This window comes from Muntiacus reevesi, chromosome 7, assembly GCF_963930625.1.
Source record: "Muntiacus reevesi chromosome 7, mMunRee1.1, whole genome shotgun sequence".
Lineage (NCBI taxonomy): Eukaryota > Metazoa > Chordata > Mammalia > Artiodactyla > Cervidae > Muntiacus > Muntiacus reevesi.
The window spans coordinates 9,767,287-9,783,950 of NC_089255.1; the positions used below are offsets into that span (position 1 = coordinate 9,767,287).

Consider the following 16,664-nt stretch of genomic DNA (forward strand, 5'->3'; position numbering starts at 1 on the left):
GGACTTTCAAATTACGATGATGTGGAGTTGTCAAGATTCAGTGACAGGGACTTCTCTGGGGGTCCAGCGGTCAAGACCCTGCACTTCCACTGCAGGGCGGCACGGGGTCAATCCCTGGCTGGGGAACTAGGATCCCACATGAGACACAGCCCCCACCCCCCAAGAGAAAGATTCAGTGAGAGAGCTCTGTGAAGCATGTCTGAACACACACCAGCGTGTGGAAGGGGACCAGCTCAGTAATCTGACAACTTGACCCGCCTCACTTGTGTTTATAGCCAAATTAGAATTGTTACCGGAAAACAGGGAGCACTCTGAGAATCAGAGACCTCCGTGAAACTCATTGAGTGGCTATTAATGTAAATTGACAAGCACTCCCCATGCGTTTGGCAGCATGAAGCCCAGACACACACACCACCTTGCACTCAGCTTCTGCAGGGATAGTGCAACGCAAAACAGTTCATAATATCTCAAATTCCAGAACCTACTAAAAAGCTAATACTCACTCACGTTTTAACACTTGGCTTTTATTTTTAACATCTGGGCTTTTAAACTGTAATTATTTTCTTCACTTATCTTTCAAGTTGCGATAGACAAGCTGGAGTCCATGGAGATGAGGGATCCCTGGGCAAAGCTGAACCCCTCCCTCTATTCAAGCCCTAGGAACCTTGAAGATGAACAGATTCAGGTGAGAGTCAAATTCCCTGCACTGCTTTGCCTTTCGCTCATCTCTCCTGCAGGCAGCTGCATATGGATGGGGCTCAGCACAAGGGAGGAGAACTGTGGTGTGGTCACTGCTTTTCTACATGGGACTAGCTGGCCCGTACCTCTCCTAGGCTGTGGAAAGCATACACAGGAACCAGAAGACAACTTCTCTTTGCGTTCATGCTACACACACCCAGACAAAGCAACTGCAAAGACTGGACAATGAGCAGTGTTCATGCAACGGCAGGATAAGAAGGCAGGAGCCAACACTTGAGACATGCGTGAAAGTGGTCTTTGGTCAGATTTAAGTTCCCCGTGCCCCAGCTCCACCCTCGCTTCTCTGAACCCAGCCACTGGTTAGTTCCTGAAAGGACCCAGGCCCCATTCCAGCTCCAGATGCAAGTGAACCACTGCCCGGCGGGCTGTGACTCCCAACCAACATGATGAAGCAAAATCCCCTCCCGGCAATCGGTGTCTCTCTCAGAGGCCCCAGCGTACTAAGGGGGACATGGAAATGCAGGATTTAAACTTTTTATCAAAATTATTTAAACTGTGCTTTAGAAATATTTTTATTTCCTCTGAGTTGTAAATTGGTCAGATCTACTGTTTGCTCCATTACTGCCCATAAAATCAGTTACACGTTCAGTCCCGAGGCTGCCCAGGGCTCCCAGGGGCTGGTGGACAGGACGGGTGTCTCTTCCCGGGCAGCCGAGGGGGCTGGCGGCTCAGGGCCCCAGCCTGTCAGCTAACATCTTACTGACACAAAGACACCTGACTTCTTATCCTTTTCAACAGGGGTAAGAATCTAAACTCCCGCCGACTTAACATATTATGACAAATTCTCAATTACCCGTGGTAATGTGAGCAAACAGCCGTGTAATGAATCCAAAAAGGCACTCTACACCTCAGTCACTGGCTTAGGAATACAGTATCATTTTTTGGTGCTGGTGCCTCAGGTTTGTTTACTGGGGCAATTTTTTCTTCTCAGAGGAACACTCACTCATTCACCGGAAGTCTGTTCCAGGCCAGGAACCACGGGAAATGGTAGCAAGAAGAACTCACAGACCAGAGGAAAAGATGTGTTCAAACAAGCAAAGCAGAGCTCCCCACAGACTCATGCTGTGGGCTGTGTGAGGGAGGCCGCGAGGCGTTCGCTGGAAACGACTGCGCCCCGAATACCCTCTCTTTCAGACAGTTTGTAATAACAAGCGGAAAGTGGGCTGAGTTTTAATCGAGGAAAAGGAGTTCTAAACTCCCAACTCAAATGGAGAGGAGAAGGGTGCCCAGCAGAATACTGGGTGGCCAGCAACACCCAGGAGAAAGCCAGGCAGGCCAGTAAACATCGTCACCGGATAACTCAATGGGGCAGGTGACCACTTCATACCTTTCTTAGAGGAGCTGCTTTAAATGTTTAAGGGTTTTCTTTTTAATGCATGGGGTGGTTATCAGAGTGCATGGCATGGCTCAAGTTTTCCCGCAGGCAGCCTGAAAAATGAAACAACCCCTTACCTGTATGGGGAGGAGTGAAGATACGGGTGTGACGAGAGTGGTCCCTGATGAGATGTAAAACCACAGGCCAGCTGTGAACTCAAGCGCGCTTCCCAGGTTCCCTGGAAAACAAGAGAGGGCCTTTCTGTTACCTTGGAATAGCCAGTCCTTGAACAGTCCCAGGAAAGACCCACAGACCCTGCCTAAGGCTCCTCGGTCTCAGAGCAGAAAACCTGACGAACATCACTCGGCCAAGGGGGTGGGTGAGAATCCTGGTGTTTACCTCAGCGGGAGGGTAACCCAGTCAGGCACTAACCCACTTGTGTCTGTTTCCTCCACTGCCAGGACTATCTCACAAAATGATCTAGAAGGTCTTCAATGCCTGGGCACCATGCCGAGCCTGGAGTCTCATGAATGACAGGTCTCCTGCCCTCAGGGAGCTGACAGGCCACAGAGACAGGGAAGTAAATGGGCAGTAATCAGGACCTTGATGCAGCTGAGAGGAGCTGAAGTGAGGAAGATAGGAGGTGACGTGGAGCCTTTGCAGAGGCAGCTGCTGAACCCAGAGAGGTCAGAGGGCACTCTCCAGAGCAGGTGATGGCTAAGTTGGGGTCTGATAAGCAAGAGCTGACCAGGCTGCAGCATGCCAGGCAGAGCAAAGAGCAGAAGCAGCGCCCAGGAAGCAGGAGAATCTGGTGAGTTCACAGGCACAAGGAGGATTTCAGAGCCCAAGAGGGAGGTGGAACTCATTTTAGGAGAGTTTGGACTTGCTCTTAAGGCCAATGGCAGCCCCTGAAGGGTCTCCTGTAGGAGAGTGGCATGGTCCAGAAAGCCTTCTGCAACATCAGAGAGAAGGAACTGGAAGGAGGCAAGGAATGCCACATCCCTGGTCTGCTGCTGAGCTGACCAGGAGAGAGGGCCGCGGGGTAGGAGGACAGGGCTAGGGCTCCCTCCATGAACCACGGCTTCCGAGTTACAGTCGCCTCCAGCATTATGTGACTCCACCCCGGCAGGTGCCCCGCCAGGAGCAGGCTGCCTGTCCCAACACACCCTCCAGGAATGGAAGAACGCCTGGTGTCACAGTGGTTCTTGACATGTGCCCTTAGACTAGTGGCTCCGGTATCACCTGGGGACATGTCGGAAAAGCCAACTCTCAGCCGACCCCAGGCCTAGAGACTCCACATCTCAGGGAGCGGGGCCCAGTCCCTGAGGGTTAACCAGGCTCCAGGTGATTCTGATGCTCTGCCCAAGGCAGCAAGCACGAAGAGGGGGACAGTGCCAGTCCCGGGGGCCGGAGCACAGGGCACAGAGCTGGCCCGGCCTGGTACCTCAACAGCGCCACCAAGGGCAAGGCCTTGTGCATGTCCTTGTGCAGGGCCTGTGATGTCCATTTATGCTTAAAGGGAAATACACAAGCGGGTTTTACTGATGCTTAGAACTGTTCCTAGCCCTGTGGACCACGGGGAGGAGTGCACAGGCCCACCTCCCGGTGCGAACACGGTGTTTTGGGAGAATTCCATTTCCCTAAGAAATGCCCCACCCTCTCCTGCTGCCCTTGTTTGCTTTAGGCAAAGGAAACTCCAGCTACAAGTTTCTCCTCCAGCCTCCAGACACAGAATCTGATCACTCCAGAAAAGCAACAGTGAAGCCATCCAGAAAGCTCGCAGCATGGTTTTATTGAAGGGTCGAGTTTCTTTCTGGAGTATGGAACAAACTCTGTGGTTACAGAGCTCCCAGGCCCAGAAGCCGTAATGTAATTCGAATGAAAATTCGAGGCTGATCCATTCGTTGCCTTTCTCTTTGAATATCTATCTTCTCTGTAAGAAAGAAAAAAATTAACCCCACCCCATCAAAAAAAAAAAAAAAGTTTCTGTAAAGAGCAAGCAGATCTTACATGCTTCCTTATGTTTCTATAGCCCTTACTTTTCTTCACAAAAGGCCAAAAAATGGGGTTCGAGACATAAAACAATGTTCATGCCTACCCAGACTATCGCGATGTGCTGCCCACTTCAGTTACACTCAGCTGCTGGGGAGGGGGCCTCTGGCCAAGGCCACAGACAGCGGGCTAAGCCTCAGGGCTTTGTAACAGGTCAAGGAATCCAGTGTGGTCCAGGGGCCAGTGAAGACCCCACACGCCCAGCACACAAGGAACGCTGCAGAAGTCCCCACTGCCTTCCCTGGGGACTGCACCCCACGTCTGCACACTCCAGCTCTCCAGGTTCACTTGGAGAGCAGAAACCTTCCTGCCCCACTGAGGACCATTTCCCATCAGTTTGGAGGAGGGCTTGACTCTTGAGAGACCCCGCGCCACCTGGAACGTGCTTTAGGGTATAGTCTTTCTCTTACTCTCTCTCTCATATCTGCAAACAGTATTTACAGCTCCTGGCTGGCTGAAAGAAACACTGAACTCAGCCCTTCTGAAGTTTGTCTGAGTGGTTCAGATTTTCAGAACAGCGTGGAGATGGCAGGGAGAGGCAACCGCCTCGCTTGCCCCCGCCCACCAGGTGCCCACACCGGGCAGGACCTTTTACACGTCCCACGGGCCTATTCATTCTGTCCTCTACACGCTGCCAGCCACGCTGAAGACAGCGGCTGTTTCACCATCTCCCCACCAAGACTGTAAAGCTCTGTAAGCAGCCAATTAAGTGCACCTTAAATAAATGACTAAAGACATGAACACACAGACTCACTAGAATAAGGCTCTCAGACCTGGATTCATCCCCTCGCCTCCTCTTGCCCAAACAAGTGAAATGACTTGCCCACGGCCACAGAGAACTAGCAACTGCGCACGGTTCCCGGGGCTCTCTCACCTCCACGGGCTGTGTTCCCATCTTCCTGGGTACCTGTAAACCACCATCCCTTGCAGACCGAAGCATTTTGTTTGTGATAAGAAAAACTTCTTTTTTGTGTCTTTTTGGGATCCTGCCCAAGAACACAGAGGACCATCTTGTGAATCCTAAAATTGAGGGCACTACACCCAGACTGGGGACATGAACGGGACTCCGGGGGAAGCAGGGTCAGGAAACGGCTGTGGGTGGGGGAGCGGGTCCGTCTTCGTAAATGGTCCCAGAGTTCTGGTCCCTGGGATGTAACAACACTTGTAGTGTTGGTCAAGCAGTGTGGCAGAAAGACTCTCCCCACCATCTCCACACTGTTCTGAAGAATCTGAACCACTCAGACAAGCTTCAGCTGGGCACCAGAAGGGCCGGGTTCACAGTTTCTTTTAGCCAGCCAGGAGCTGTAAAGATTGTTTGCAGACATGAGAGACAGATTATACCCTAAAGCACTTTCCAGGTGGCGTGGGGTCTCTGAAGAGTCAAGCCCCCCTCAAAACTGCCTGGGAAATGGCCCTGGGAAGAGCAGGAAGGTTTCTGCTGCTGGCCAAGTTCTCCTGATAAGCAGGTACAGGGCCTGGATCTTTCCTGAACCTCTCTCTCAAAATTTAATAGACTGGGGGAAAGTGCAACAAAATCTCAAGCTCGATTGCAGTGTTTAATCGTAACTTTCCTGTCTGCATCATCTGGTTCTCATTACAACTGGTCAGGAATGTGAAATGGCCACATTAGATAGAAAGAAGGGTGCCAGGTGCAGAGACAGTGAAGCCCCTACTATACACGAATTGAGTGAGTGAGAATGATCTTTGCTGAGCGCCCTCCCAGGAATCCGGGGCTCCTCCGGACACCTGAGCTGCCCTGCAGGGTGCCTCCAGCCGCGCCTGATGACCCTGCCCCGCTCACACAAGTGCCCGCAGTTCAGCCCGTCAGAATCCACTCTCTTCACATTCTTATCTTCGCTGGCATTTTATGAAACTATTCCTGTTAAGGGCTTTCGTGGTGGCTCAGCTGGTAAAGACTCTGCCTGCAATGTGGGAGACCCAGGTTCGATCCCTGAGTCAGGAAGAGCCCCTGGAGGAGAGAACAGCTATTCTGTTCCCTCTCCAGTATTCTGGCCTGGAGAATTCCAAGGGGTTGCAAAGAGTCAGACATGACTGAGCAACTTTCAATTCACTTCACTTCCTGTTAAGGCCTAAGTAATCAATGTAGTACCTGTTCGATGGATGCTTACATGTTGAATAGGATGTTTAAAGAGACCCTATTCCTCCTATTCCTTTGGTTTAAAGGAACCAAATTCCTCTAATGGTAAAATTCTAGGTGTGACAGTAAGTGAACTCCAGCTTTTGGATACAGACCCCTTCCACACTCCTCCAATCCCATCACACTGACCATTTCCCACTTCATTTGTTTCACAAGCTGACCCTGCCCCTACGGTGGAGGTAAGACAGACCCTGCTTTGGTAGAAATGAAGGTTAACATTGACACAATAATGTGCAAAGTCCAACTCCTCAGTCTGTCAGTTCACCTGGGTCAGAACCAAACTCTGTGGAGGATGACGGACCCGTCTCCATTCATTTCTGGTCAGCGCTTACTTAGGAAGGGAATACGCTAACATTATCTCCAGAGTCTGAACCCAAGCAGGGGAGAATGTGGGAGAAGTCAGCCTCGGGACATTCCTTTCTCTGTAGAAGCCCAAAGTGCATATCTCAGTATCTCCAAGAATGTCCCAAAGTATTTAATAATCAGTGTCTGTAACACCTTCCTAAAAATAACGGCTTCAGAACTGACTCTTACACCGTTGACAGAGGACTCTCTGATTTGGTCTCATCCAAGATTAGAAAGAGCCTTACTGTAAGAATGAAAACATGTGTCAAGATAAAAACTGAAGTGGGTCCAATGGGACAAAAGCCAGCCCTTCACAACCAAGTATGTGAGAGGCCAAGAAAAGAACAGGTAAGGGAGGCCCCTCAGACATAGCTGATAACACAGGCTCAGATAGACAGGCTTCCAAATTGATGTTCCTCAACACTGGGATTTCAAGAACCTGCCCAATTATAAAAACCATCTAGAGAGTCTGTTTAAGAAATTCAGATTCCCAGGACCCATACCAAACCAACCAGCTCAAAGCTCCAGGGTGGGGTCTGAAACACTTCCAGGGAGTACTCAGCGGAGTATCACAAGTAACATTCCACAGCAAACAATAGGTAACTTTTTACAACACTGTAGTCATATAAAGTCAAAGTGATAAGGTCTGTGAGAAAAGGCAGGCTTAATTGGAGGAAGTTAGAGCCTTCTTTACGTAGTTAAAATAGTTATGGAACATAATCATCAAGTAATGAGGAAATCAATTTAATTAAAACATAGCAAAAACAAAACCTCTCCCTTTAGCTTATTTCACCTGGAAGACCATCCACGACCTCCCCCCCTCCACCCTGAGGGTGGAAGGCAATCCCCACACAGCTGCTCGGGGCTGTTGGAGACCCCGCTGGCAGTGGCAGGGCTGAGGGCCCCGTGTGCAGTCCCAGTAAAGAGGCAGGCATCAGGCTCTCAGTCAGGACCCACCGTGCCCTCCTGCCCTGGCCTTCAGACGGTTCAGCCTCCCGCTGAGCGCTCCGCAGGCTTCGTCGTGGTCCAGCCTCACGTGAGGGCTTGCTCCCCCAAACCTGCTCCGCAGAGCCAGCAGCGCGGAATCCCAGGCCCCACCCGCACCTGCTTACTCAGAATCTGCGACTTAACAAAGATTCCAGGCTCCTCCTGTGTCCATTCGGTCTGAGAAGCCCTGCTTTAAGCCTGTAGAGGGCCTCCATGGGGACTCTCACCCACCTGGGGAATACCCAGCTCGCCAGCCCACCCACTTGGGCTCCAGCCCTTAAGAGGCCTTCTTCCCTCACGAGCCTTACTCAAGTCTTCTCAGACCCGCTCTGTCTCAGGGCCAGATCACTCACTGTCGGCAGAGCCCAGTGACAGCTGACAATACAAAGCCCAACCTTAAGCAGGTGGTTAAGTACTGACCGTCTCCTACATCCTCATCTGGCTCCTCCATCTGTCCGCCTCCCTGAAGAGGCAGGACTACGGACCCCATGACCCAAGCCAGTAGAGACCAGCCAAAGTCAAACAAAACCGTGGAACGCGGGCTCTCGGACCCAGCACGATGTTAATGAGGCTGAGGTCACAAGCAGATTAGCTTCCTCTGTATCTTGGCACGGACTCCAGCCCTCTGCCCTCGGGCTGCCTACAAAGGCTGCCGCGCCCCTGGTTACTAAGAGGAGACGGACTAGGAGAGGCTGAACAGAGCTGGGGCAGAAAAGGACGCAAAGATCTTGGACAGCTGGGGAGCAGAATGAATTGAGGAACGACACTCAGCTCAGAGGGGTGGCTGACGTGACAGATGACCCGTGAGAGCTCAGAACCCTCGAGCAGGCTGAACAATACACACCGGGATGAGAAAGCTGAAAGCTGACAAGAAGAAACAGGAAGTCAAGATTTTAAAAATCAAATACCTGAATGGAAGCTAGGGGAAATCTAACTTAATGACAGTTCTTATTTTAAAAGGTTTAAATTGTTTTAAAAAAATGCAAGTGTTGGGGACTTCCCTGGTGGTCCAGTGGCTAAGACTCCACGTTCCCAATGCAGGAGGCCCAGGTTCGAAGACCCGATGCAGCTCAATAAATAAAAGATTGGTTCTTTTCAATGCAAGTTTTGTTGACTACTGTAGTAGCTAGGAAAGCTAACATACTTAGGGCCCATAGATCAAGGGGAGCAGTGGTCCCTGTGCAGCATGGCGACCGGACGATCCTCAACTGACCCCCGGCCACCTGTCCACACAGGTGTATACACAACCTGTCACATTTCTTCACGGCTGCCACCTCTTGGGTTCTTACTTCTCAATGAGGTTGGCCTCTGTATCTGACTACCGCTCTTTATGGCTTCAGCTTATAGTTTAAACATCCCTCATATCAGCAGATCCAAGCGCACTGGGAAAAGCACATTTTAAAAAAAAAAAAAAGACAACCTAAGCAACCTGTTTATCAAAAGGATTTGACTCCAAAAGACCTACAGTCACCTGTGTAAGCAGGCACACCAGAGTACATATTACAGCGTGGATCTGTGCAGAATCAGTAATTAGGTCGGTAAATTACGAGCTTCCAGTACAGAAATGCCCTGAAAATGGCTACTGTATGGATGAGCAAATGACAGAGTAAATATCTGTTTAGACATACTGCCCTACGTAGAATCATCTTCTAGGAATGGTGTAATGGTTTCATTGCTCAGTAAGTGTCCAACTCTTGCAGCCCCATGGACTGTAGCCTGCCAGGCTCCTCTGTCTGTGGGATTCTCAGGCAAGAATACTGGAGTGGGTTACCATTCCCTTCTCCAGGGGATCCTCCCGACCCAGGGATCGAACCCGGGTCTCCTGCGCTGCAGGCAGATTCTTTACTAACTGAGCCACCAGGGGAGCCCTAGGAATACACAGGTAACCGTTTAAAAAAAAAAAAAAATGGGTGTGATTTCAGATTGTTTCTCAAGTTGTGAGCGGTGTTTTCACACCAACAACTGTATTGTTCTGATTTTTTTAGGTAGCACACTATTTTTTAAAAATCTGAAAAACAGAAAAATAAAGAAAATAGCGGTGTCTATTTCATACACAAAGGGTAGTCATTTATACACACAAAAAACACTGCTTACTGGGAAGTTTGTAGCTGCCAGATTGGCCAGCATATTCTTTCTAGTTCCAGAAAATGTGATTCCTAGGGGTGAGAAAAAAAAAGTTATAAAATTTTCAAAGGTAAATTTGTCTGGAGTAATAAGTGTATGGTGCCTGGCTTACCTGAAGATTAAGAGAGACTACTGTCTATGCAGTTATGGGCATCTTTAAACAACTGGCTAACTGCCTCCAAACTGGAAAACGACATGTGAAATTAAGCCCAACAGCAGCCCACCTCGGGAGAAAGGAAGCTTGAACTTCAGGTGCCCTTGACAACACAGCGCGGGGTGGAAAGAAAGAAAATGCTGAACAATAGAATCAGCAGAGGAAGGACAATCCCTTTAATTTTCTGGGAATGTGAGGAGGTGGATGCTAAAGGGGTATTTAAGATCTCACTGCTGGCTGGAGTTCTGCTAAACAACTGAAAACAAGAAAAAACAAAAAACAAAAAAACACCAAAACTCACACATCAGTGTAGTATATTTATACACATACATAGGTAGATATTTAAGTTGGTACATATCGATCAGACACATTTAGATATAGAAGTGAAATGCCTCTCAGATCACACTTCACAGTGTTTATTAAATATACAAAGGGAACCAATGGGAAGGAGTGGGTTCTTCCCTACTGTTGGGAGGAAGGTGCCCCATTCTGGCCCTGGGTCACAGAACTCAGTCCTGGTTCCGTTCCTCCACAACTATATTTACAACAAATAGGAATTTCAAGTCTTCTTAAAGACACAGACCGGTTTACCATGGACATAGCACAGATGTAAGGAGGTATGCAGTGCTGTGGCCAAAACTGCCGATATGGTGTTTTGTGCAAAGAACAGAAAAAAACACCAACAACTTTTGTTTTGTTCTTTTTTTAAGGTAGCATGCTACTTTTAAAAAATCTGAAAAACAGAAAAGTAAAGAAAATAGTCATCTGTAACTCCATGAGTCCAAAATAATCAGAATTTTAGCCCACCTCCTTCAGAATGACATCAGTCAGCAGGCTGATGACGATTAATAATCCCACGGACTGTGCCCTAAATCCACAACAGTAAGAGGAGTACCAGCTAAACACAAACCAAACAGCATGCCTGCCCTGTAACAGGTCTTCACTGGGGCCTACTTTGCACATGTTATGTTTATTACACAGATGAAATGAAATTCAAATTAACAGACCCTTGAGGGCCATATTGTGTATGTGCTAAGTCATGTCCAACTCTTGGTGACCCCATAGACTGTAGCCCACCAGGCTCCTTTATGGAATATTCCAGGCAAGAATATTGGACTGGGTTGCTATGTCCTACTCCAGAGGATCTTTCCAACCCAGGGATCGAACCCACATCTCTTGAGTCTCCTGCATTGGCAGGCAGGTTCTTTACCACTAGAGCCACCTAGGTAGTAGCCCTTAGGGCCACGTGGTAACTTCAAAATAGGAGGTAGATAAGCCTTGTCCCAGGCAGACATGAAAACAATAGCTCTCCAAGTATTCAATACAAGTTCTCAAGGTGCCTACACAGACTCGGTTCCCAGAGAAACCCTTCTCCTGGCAGATGACCAGTCCCACGGCGGTGGGGAGAGTGTGTTCCAGACTCTCTTTTATTTTTAAATTTTTTAACTGAAGGTTAATTGCTTTACAGAATCTTGTGGTTATCTGTCATACATCAACAAGAATCAGCCATAGTTGCATCCATGTCCCTTGCCTCCTGAGCCTCCCTCCCATCTGCCTCCCCACCTCACCCTTTCAGTCTGTCACAGAGCCCCTGTCTGAGTTCCCTGCTGACACTCTCTTCTTAAGAAGGACACTAATCCCATCCCAGGGGCTCCACCCTCATGACCTGATCTAAACCAAATAACCTTCCCAAGATGCTGCTTCCAAAGACCATCACCATGGGGGTCAGGGTTTGTACCGAGCAATTCTGGGAAGAACACGGTCTATCTGGAACATGTGGGTGTCCTGGAGATGGCAGGTGATCAAATATATCCATTGTACATCCTAGCTACTAAATATGTTCAGTCTTCCTATGTACATTCCTACAGACTATCTCAGTTCAAAACAACATAAACATATCTCACTGAGTCGGCAAAATAACACCAGCAAGAGTCTGGTCATTGAAGGCCAAAGTTAGGCACTTGACTAGCCCCTGTTAGGCTAATTGAAAGGATGAAAGAGAAAAATTCAGTTATAAGGACACAGATTACTGTCACCCTGAACACTATTCAGTAAACCTCAAGAGGCCAGTCAACCACTGACCACTATTATAAAAATAACTCTGCCTTTCATCTCCACTTCCAGACTTCTCTTCCCCACCTGTGGATCCAATGCTCTGGTGGGCATCTCTCCCCAGAAGGCTTTGGAGTCAATGAACTCATTCTTCCTCGCCATCTCCCTGAACTGAGGCTTGCCATAGCTGCTCACCTCAGTGAAAGGCGCCATGTCCCATTCCAATCACCCTGGGCTCCCTCTTACTAAGAGCCCAGCCCTTAGTGAGGAAGTGTGGTCCATCTCTCCAGGCCTCTTCCACTTTCCCTCACCAAGTCCCACCAGCTCACCTGCTATTCCCAGCCCTGGCCTCTGGCCATCAAGCCCACCTCGAGTTCCTTCTAAAGCACAGTCTGATCACATCAATCACCTGCTTCAACAGGTCAATTCACCTGCTCATTCCCCATCTTCCATACAGCTTTCAAGATGAAGTTCAGACTCCTCAGCTCAGCATCCAAGATCCAACACCCACCGGGACTTCCCTACACAACTTTGCCTCTAGCCCAAAAAACTACTCTCAGTGTCCTGATGACCTTATACCATTTCAAGCCTTCAGACTCCAGACATATGCATTCTTATTGCACCAGGTATTACTGCAACCTTAAAAGTAATGGAAAAACAAGCAACCTTGAAGGTACCTGAGGGACCAACTACCCACTCTTCCTTTTACTCTTGGCCCTGCCTCCTATCAGCTTCCCAGGTGGAGCTAGTGGTAAAGAACCCACCTGCCAATACAGAGTCAACTACTTAAGCACCAGAGCAGGCTCCTCCTGAACACAATCTGGGTTTTATAAGCTGATGATCAGATCTGACCTTTGATTCCTTCTTTGCTTTTCTAAGGCTGTGAAGTCTCACTTCTGGGTAAAGCCTCCACTTGTTCTCCTGGCATATTGGCTGGTGATTCTACTCACCTAGGACACTTACTTTAATATAAAGCACATACTTTACTATAAAGAAACAGGCCCCCTTTTCTTCCTTCTCCCTGTAGAGGACTCATGAAACCAGCTGCCTGCAGCCGCCGTCCCAGCCAGATCACCTCCCTCCGAGCTGGCTGGCTTGTGGAAGGGTAGCACGCCCAGCACACGGCTGGCCCAGCACAGGCGCTCTGAAACAAAATGAGAGCTTCTCTAGCTTCCGGAGCTCCTTCCCACAGAGTCTGCTTCTCCAACCGGCATGAGTGCTCGATGAGTGCAGAGGCCTGCTCTTGGTTTCTGTTATCAGACGTCAGGATAGAGCCTGGCCCACCAGAGGTTACCAGGTATCTGCCGAATGACTGGATAAAAGAACGGATGAATGAGCAAACAGGCATGCCCCACCCCCCCACCAACATAGAATAGCTCCCCAGCACCAAAAACTACTGTTTGCTAAGAATGTCTTTTGTTCATTCGGCAACTAGGTACAACCTTAGGAAGACCTAGGCAATGGACTACTAACTACAAAACATACTTTGAAGGTGCTTTTTGGAATACAATTCTTGAGATCAGGTATTTGTTTACTATTTGTATCTTTCTAAGAGCAATGAACATTGAGTAAAACATTGCTTTAGAATTCCCAAGAGAGACACCAAGTCCACTTTTTCCCTCAAATAAAATGTCTATATTTGCTTCGGTGGGACCTGAGAAGGTGCCCTTGCAAAGGGGCAGTGAGGCTAAAGCTGCAGGCCACAGCTGTCTCAGGCCCGCAGACCCACGTGGAACCTACACCACTCATTCCTCACAACTGGAGTCCCAGAAAAGGCTGCCCTCAGGGGCCAAGAGAATGCAGCCTACAAGTTCCAGAAAGATCAAACTTGTCCGGCAGTGGGCTGCTGGGGGCACAGGGGCCGCCTCAACTGAGGCCAGCCATCAGCCATCCTGGTAACCCGGCTCCGAGAAGGGCACTGCTTTTTCCCAGGCATTTGAAGAACTAAACACCATTAACATTTTCTGAGCACTTACTCAATGTGATGCACCACCCTAAATTCTATATAAAAGTACATAATCAGTTAAACTTCAAGGTGATTCTTTGAACTTGATCATCACCACTTCACAGACACAGAAACCAACGCTGAGAGAAATCAAATAACTCGTCCGGGGTTCCGGTAGTAACTGACACCTCTGGGAACCCAATAGTCCCAATCTGTATCTCCTATATTTTGGTCTCCTATTTTGTCAATTCTTTGCAATAAAGAAGTTGTGTTTGTGAGTGTGTGTGTATGTGTGTGAGTTGTTTCAGTCGTGTCCAACTCTTTGCAACCCTATGGACTGTAGCCCGCCAGGCTGCTCAATCCATGGGGATTCTCCAGGCAATAACACTGGAGTGGTTGCCACTTCCTCCTTCAGGGTATCTTCCCCACCCAGGGATTGAACCTGTGTCTCTTATGTCTCCTGCATTGGCAAGCCTGTTCTTTATCACTAGCACCACCTGGGAAGCCCAATAAAGAAGTTGAGAAGCAGTATATGTTGTGCATTAAAAAGGGGTAGTTTTCTATATAGTATCTATCTTCTCCTGCCTTGGGCTTTTCCTCCCTGCCCTTCCTAAACACTGCCTGCAGTGAAGTCTCTGCAATCAGTCAATCCGCACATCTGAGGCCATCCCTGTGCATAAATAGCCATGTGCATAAATAGTGCCTTTTTCCAGAAGGCACTTGTTTTGTTCTAATCCACAGAGATTCATTTTTTCTTCCTAAAGACAAATTACTGGTTCGTGTATCATGACACAAATTATATTAGATTCAAGAATGTTCATTTGCAGTGTAATTATTCTTCCTAATTGGACTGAACTGAAGATAAACGATTTCCCCTCCCCACTCCCATCCTGCAACACATACTGTCTTTTTCCCTGGAGTAAAATGTTTGCTGCACCCTTTGCAAACACACCACAACAATCCACATGATCTGCCCTCTGTGTGACCACTCAGGAAAAACATTATTGTAACACTGGGTTTTATCTGGTATTACCTCAAACTCTTCCAACATTATTTTCTCAGAATCAGATCTCTGACAAAGATTAATAACAAGTCTATCACAGTATGATAGCAAAAAGAAATGAGAATCTTGGCTTTTCTTTCTTTTCCGTATCTTTAAAACATTTCATCTCCCTACTCACCAGCATGTGTTTCCTATCTCTTATATTTGCAAGGGAGAAGTCGTTTTTTAAAAGAGGACCAGGAGCAAAGAGTCAGGAATACCCGGGAAAGAGCAATACCAAGGTAATTAGCATCCGTCATCGCTCAAACCTGGCGCGGGTGGAGCGCTCAGGCGAATAGGTGAAGCAAAAGCCACGTGGGGACGAGAAACGTCTCTCGCAATTCAACTCGATTACTCAGGTTTAACTCCCAGCGGCCGGCTCTCACACACCCCGCCCCCACTACCTCTGCCCGCTCCGGCTCCGACACAGACTTGTCTATAGAGGCCGCTTTGCGATTTCAGACTGAAGGTCTACTTTCATATGTGGGTCACTGATGGCAATCTAGATGCACGCACAGGACCACAGTATCCGCAAAATACAGGAAATGGCCCGGGTGGCGGGTGAGGATGGGGGTGGGGGGTGAGACTTCGGCTTTCCTCTCAGTTACTCCCATTGAGGAAACCAGCTGAAGGATTCTCATAAAACTCATGACCCTCCTGAAACAAGAGAAAAGGTGAACAGGATGGAAGAAAACGCTCTCTCCCTTCTGAGTTCAAAGGACCTAGACCGCTGAATGAAGGGGGGGGGGGGGGGTGCGGATCGCACACACACAACTTCGTGCCTGAAAACATTCAGAAACCCGTAAGATTTCCCCCCCCCACCCCCGGTCCTCGACCCCATCCCGGAGCTCAACCCAGCCCGCCCAGACGTGGTCTTCCCCCTCCACGCCCACATCCCCCCTCCGCCAGCCCGCACCCCCGATCCCTGCGCTGCCCACAAAAATGCAGCCCAGATCTGAGCAGCAGCTGACGTCTGCGGCCGGCTTGACCCACACCCCGCAGGCCAGGCCCGCGCGGACGACCCCCGGGCGGCCCCGGGCGCCGAGTCCGCAGTCAGCTGCACCCGGGACCCGCGCGCCGCCCGAAGCACGCCAGCGGCGGCGAGAAAGCTGGGCTCGCGCCGACTTCCCGGCAAATCGTCTTTCCAGGCACAACTTTTTTTCCACTTCTGCGGCGGGCGGTCCGGCTGCCAGAGCCGAAGCGGCGTTCCCTCCTTCCCCAGCGCCCGGCACCCGTCCCGCCAGCACCTCCCCGGCCCCGGTCCGCCCTCCGCGCGGGCTCGGTGGGCGCCGCGCCGGGTGCCCCGCGGGCCGAGGCTGAGCGCGGGCCCGGCCGCTCCGACTCACCCGGTGCCGGCTCGGCGTCCCCGGCTCCGAGCCGCGGCTCCCCGTTACGCCTCCCCGCAGCCACCTCTCGGTCTCTCCGGCCCCGCCGGGCGCGCGGGGAAGAAGGAGGAGGGCGGAGGGAGGAGGCGGGAGGAGGGGGCGCGGGCGGGAGGGAGAGGGTCCCGGGCGCGCGAGGCGGCGGCGGCGAGGCGAGAGCGCCGACCTCGGCCGCCGCGGGGCTAGCAGGCTGGGAGGGGACGGAGGGGCGGGGGCGGAGAGAGAAGGAGGCCGCCGAGCCTCCCTGCCCAGGGCCCGGCCCCGCGCCGCCGCCCAGTCACCCTCGCCGCCGAGCCCTGCTCCCGGCCGGCGTCCGGGGAGGGGTCGGGCCCGGGGCTCTCCCGGCGAG

The 16,664-nt window shown here is 50.2% G+C and overlaps 1 protein-coding gene across 1 annotated transcript in view; it reads right to left on the reverse strand.

Annotated features, from left to right (window-relative positions):
- LHFPL2 (LHFPL tetraspan subfamily member 2) overlaps positions 1-16,391 on the reverse strand; it is a 168,498-nt gene extending 152,107 nt beyond the window's left edge. Inside the window, exons 1-2 of the mRNA XM_065940060.1 lie at positions 16,280-16,391; positions 2,212-2,312 (exon numbers count right to left, since the gene is read on the reverse strand). The gene's annotated coding sequence lies outside the window, so the exon portion shown is untranslated. The remainder of the gene's footprint in view (positions 1-2,211; positions 2,313-16,279) is intronic.
- Positions 16,392-16,664: the final 273 nt, after the last annotated feature.